This window comes from Octodon degus, unplaced genomic scaffold (assembly GCF_000260255.1).
Source record: "Octodon degus isolate 3935 unplaced genomic scaffold, OctDeg1.0 scaffold00289, whole genome shotgun sequence".
In the NCBI taxonomy this organism is placed as follows: Eukaryota; Metazoa; Chordata; class Mammalia; order Rodentia; family Octodontidae; genus Octodon; species Octodon degus.
Genome location: NW_004524865.1, coordinates 1201860 through 1207249, shown reverse-complemented (window position 1 = coordinate 1207249; position 5390 = coordinate 1201860). Strand labels below are relative to the sequence as shown.

General features: G+C 35.5%; 1 protein-coding gene and 1 pseudogene across 1 annotated transcript in view; both read left to right on the top strand.

Moving 5' to 3' along the window:
• The window catches only part of LOC105741100, a 2528-nt pseudogene extending 459 nt beyond the window's left edge, over positions 1 to 2069 (top strand).
• Positions 1 to 5390, top strand: part of Dok6 (docking protein 6) — a 472679-nt gene that overhangs the window by 178770 nt on the left and 288519 nt on the right. The gene's annotated exons all lie outside the window — the stretch shown is intronic.

Here is a 5390-nt window from a genome sequence, read left to right as displayed (position 1 = left end):
CTCCTTCTCCTTCTCCTTCTCCTTCTCCTTCTCCTTCTCCTTCTCCTTCTTCTTGCTTCTTTTTCTTCTTCCTCTTCCTTTTCCTCTTCTGTGTTTAGGACAAGATCTACAGAATCTACAGGGTCTCACTATGTAGATCAGACTCATAGTGATCCTCCTGTTTTCAGCCTCCCAAGTGCTGGGATTACAGGCATGCACCACCACACCCAGTTTCAATGGCCATCTCAGCATGCCATGTGGGCAGAGCTGGCCTAGCACGCCTGGGATCGAATCCCGCATGCTGCGCTCTGCTGAAGTAGGCACTTTAGTCTGCTGAGCTCTCAGGCCAGCCCTTAATTCAACTTCTTAGTGATTCAAATTTTCCCTCAAGAATTTCATCAATTTTTCCCCCCTTAAACTGATTGTGAAGTGATGAAGTTAGAGGAGTCCTCATATGGAAGAATAATTGACATAACTTGTCAGTAGAAGAATCTTAAGGTTTACTTTGAAAAAGGCATATTCCTGGCTTCTTGTTTTGATTATAGTTTAACAATATTGCCCAGTGCATCTAACTGGCTGCCTTATTCAGTTATTTCAGGCTTTTTTTTATCTCCTTCACAATTTTTCTTCTTCCCACATTCTGAACTTCCACAATGACACTGATTTTGTTTATAATATACATCTAGTTTTCATTAAATTCTTTTCTCATTATAAAATACCACTCCATCACTCAAATGTGATCTATTCTTTAACTCATTAAAATTATATTACCATTAAGCAACTCTGACTTGCTCAAATTGGAGTAACAACCTTCATGGAGAAGATTTGCTTTCATGGGTGAGCTGAGTGACCTCAGATGCTTCTCAAGCTGAGAGTACCTACTACTCCCTTCAAAGAAGCCTTGAGAGCAGCTGCCCTTGTCGTTAGGAATTTGCTATTGATCTCAGCCCACATATAATGATCACAATATTATTATGAATATATCATAAATTTTTGTGAGGGTACTGCAGTTCATGCAGTGATTATTCTTTTGAAACTGCAGTACCTCAGTGTGAACGTGGACAGGGAAGCTCAAAGATGAGAGTGTAAGTTCCTCATGTATTTGCTGTAAATGACAGAAATTGTCTTTTTCCTTGTGGCTATTGTGAGGAATAAATAAGATCCAATGGAAGAAATATTTCAGAGAGTTTGGAGAAGTCCTTGGGCACAGTTGCTGAGGACATTGACAGAGAGGATCTCAGTATCCAGGCTTTGAAGAGGCTAAATGTTGGTCTTTGGGTTATTGCAATCTAAGCTCCAGGGTAAGGAAGAACCAGCAGAAAGGCATCATTACTGCTGCTGTTGGTGCAGTGTTTGGAGAAGAAGGGTCAACCTTAAATCTTGAAAATATTCAGCTCCGTGATTTGGGACAAATTGGAGAGGTTGCCATGACCAAAGATGATGCTATGCTTTTGAAAGGCAAATATAATAAAGTACAAATTGAAAAACATGTTCAAGAAATCACTGAGCAATTAGATATTACAATCAGTGAACATGAGGAGGAGAAACTGCATGAGCAGCTGGCAAAGCCTTCAGATGGAGTGGCAATGCTCAAGGGTGGTAGACAAGCGATGCCAAGAAGAATGAGAATAAATACAGGCACAGATGCCCTCCATGCTCTGAGGGCAGCCCTAGAAGAAGGCGTTTTGCTGGGGCTTCTGTGCCCTACCTCAGTGCAGTCCTGCCCTGAATGCCTTAACGCCTTCCAACAAAGATTAAAAAATGGTATAGAAATTATAAAAAGAACACTGAAAATTCCTGCAATGACCATTTCCAAAACATGATGTAGATGAATCCGGGAAAGTTGAGAAAATCCTGCAGAGCCCCTTTGAAGTTGACTGTGACACGGTATTTGGAGGCTTTGAGAATATGGCAGACAAAGGAATCATTGAACCTACAGAGATTATAAGAGCTGCTCTGTGGGATGCTGCAGTGGAAGCCTCTCTTTTAACAATCACAAAAGCTGTGGTCACAGAAATCCCTATGGAGCAGGACCCAGCATGGGCTCCACAGGTGGGATGGGTTGCAGGGTGGGCGGTGGCATGTTCTAGCCTAGAATACACTTGGCCCTTGCTGGTGAACTGTGGCAGGAAGCACCATGCAGGGGCCTTCCCAGTGACTTTGCAGAATTCAGGTGAAGAAAATGAAGAGAAGTCAGGCTGATGAATGAAAATCACATGCCAATCGTTGCAGGCTTCAGTTACTATCTATATCTATATCTGTATCTGTGTCTGTGTCTGTGTCTGTGTCTGTGTCTGTGTCTGTGTCTGTGTCTGTGTCTGTGTCTCTATCTATCTATCTATCTATCTATCTATCTATCTATCTATCATCTATCTATGTTTATCACTGCCACTGTTCATGCCTACACTTAACTTATTTTGTCTTTTTGAATAAAAAAATTTTATATCCTGAAGCTGGGTGCAAGAGCCTTGTACCAGTATACTGTTTTCAACTTAAATCCTAAAGATTTCTACTACTGTTCAATTGCAGTCAAGATTCTAGTGCTTGCCATCACAGATGAGAAATTTAAAAGCAGCCTCTCTGTGGAGAGGAAGAAGAATTGTGTACAAAATAGAGAAGATTGATTATTTGACAACTTCTGTGTAATAAAATCTGCTTGAAATTTTAGAAAGAAAGAAAGTGTAAGGGAATGGTTAATCCTGCACTTGAAACGTGGGCCTTAGAAGGCGGTGACGAATAAGTGGCTTCTTTAAAGAGTACTGTATTTTGACAAAGCATAATAATCCAGAGGAATACATTGCATGAAGAAGAGTGTGACTGCAAGGACTATAAAGTGATACTGTGTGTTGACTTGAAATGAATTTGAGTAATCTCCGGTTGGCCAACTCTGAAAGAAGATCTAGAAGGGGGTAGAGGAAGTGGAAATGGACAGGGAAACCATAGAAAGACTGCATATGAATTGAGTTTTTATCTTTTAATTCACAGAGAAGTTGTGAAAAGTATGAAGTGGTCTGTCATATATTCAGATGTGCTTTGTTAATGTTTAATTGCTTCAGCGCCTGTCAGTTATTTTGATATGTCCTAAAATTTGCACATAATCTGTAGCAATAAATTAATTGTCAAATGAATGAAAGATTTATAATATGAAGAATTTCTGAAAAAAATGAGATAATGATACAATTATTTCTCTATGAAATTTAACTCCATGTTATACCCTGTCTCAAATAGCACATTAGATGCTTGTGAGTACTAATGGTTTCATTTAGACATTTGATATGTTTTCTGTGACAGAGATTTTTCTGTGTAAATCAGTGTTCATATGAAGCCATCATAAAGTGGTATATAGGTTTTTTAACTTCTTGGTACTAAAAATTTGAAATTCAAATCAGTAGCTAGTGAAGGAAGTTATTAAAAATGTATTAGGCTTGAAAATGTAGCTGTATGTAATTGTCATAACAACTACTCAAAACAAATTTATCCTAGATGAAAACTGAAATAAATTTGCATAGGGTTAGCTAATACATTTTCATTAATTTTATAAGAAAATAAAAAGAAGTAGTTTATAGAAATTTTAATGAAACAAATATGAATGCTGTCTACAGGAAGGAAAGTATAAATAAAATCTCTCAGAATGGAGAATAAAGATAGAATGATGTGAAGCTTCAGAAATGAAAGCTACTGGATGCCAAAAACATGATTTTTGAATTGGAATCAATATCATTTTCTAAATCCTTTATAACCAGATACTGAAACTTTCATTTCATGGTGTTTTATTCATGTTGTTCTTTATTTTTTTTCAGTTAAATTTATCTGTGCATTATAGATATACAATAATCATATTCATCATAGGAACTGTGTATGATATATCTTGATTCCTCTATTTTTCCCAATAACTCTGTCCTCCTTTCAATTCCTCTTCTCTTTCTTATTTATAAAGCTTTGTTTCCATTTTATCCCTCTTTCATTTTTTTCTTTTCCCTTCCTTTTTTCTCTCCTTTTCTTCCTCTACTTTCTTCTTCCTTTTGGACAATTTCTTAAAGAGTAAATAAAGATCAGATGTACAACCACAAATATTGTGAAATAGGAATAAGATAATCTTCCTTATTTAAAACATCTGAGAGTCTGGACATGCAGTTGATCCAAAAGATACCACCTTTATGCATGGCATATGCCTAAAAGCCAAATCCTCGGTTAAGTCCAGACAGTGTATGTGCACAGTGTTACTCTGAATACTCCTATTGTGCGTTCATCGTATGATGGCTTTATACTCGATGAATTCATGCTTGATAGGATGGGAAGGGTGTTAAGAGGCTGAGTGACTCTTGAAATGCCTACTGCTAGTTTCTGGAATAACTGCCAAAAAAATTCTTACCTTTTTTGATTAATTCATTAATATATTTGTCCATCCATCCATCCATCCATCCATCCATCCATCCATCCATCCATCCATTCATCCATCAATCCATCCATCCATCCATCCATCCATCCATCCATCTGCAATTCTGTATTCTTGAGGTTCTATTTTATTGAATGTAAGTATCCATTAACATACACATTGCTCTGATGAACCTATACCATAACATTGAAACTAGACTGAAAATATGAGTGTGATTTAGATCAGAAAAATTACTGTATTTATTTACTTTGTAGAATTATTTCTTTTTAAGGCAATCATTTATAATGGTACTATATCATGATGTACTATAAGTTAAAGTATATTTTTCCTATCTGTAAAATGTAATACAGCACACAAAGTAAGGAAGTTATAATTTGTAAGATATCATATACAGATAAAGAAGTTATTGTTTTAAATATTTTCTGCTTCAGACTGTATCTTGGAATCAGGAAGATAATTCATATAAACTTTATAAACCCTTAGGCCAATCTGTATAATAGCATAACATAGTTTTTAAAAAGATCATTTTTCATGGTAAATCAGATCATGTCAAAGAATATTCACTGCTATAATTCTACTTTGATATTACTTCAATCATTTTCCACACATTTTTACATTTGTTTCAAGATTTAAAGCCAATAACTTTATTTCACAATACTCACAGTGTTTTCTGAATTTAAAAAATCTTCTTTTATTCATCACAAATTCTGCCTGATAGTGCAGTAGCTGACAAATGCAATAGAAGAGAATTTGTAGTATTATGTTCTTGAGAATAATTTTTTGTATCATCTGTCAGAATTCATATACTTTAAGTCATGAATGTATGTTCATTACCTACAATTTTAAAAACATTTCAGTGATAATTTAATCTTGAACAGCACTTTGTACCTCATTATAATTATAAATATTATTGCTTTCCAATATATAAATATCATTGCTTTACCATTATTATTTTTTTTTCTACAGTTTTATTGATAAACATATAGCAATGAGACAGTTTCAAATCAAATCGAAA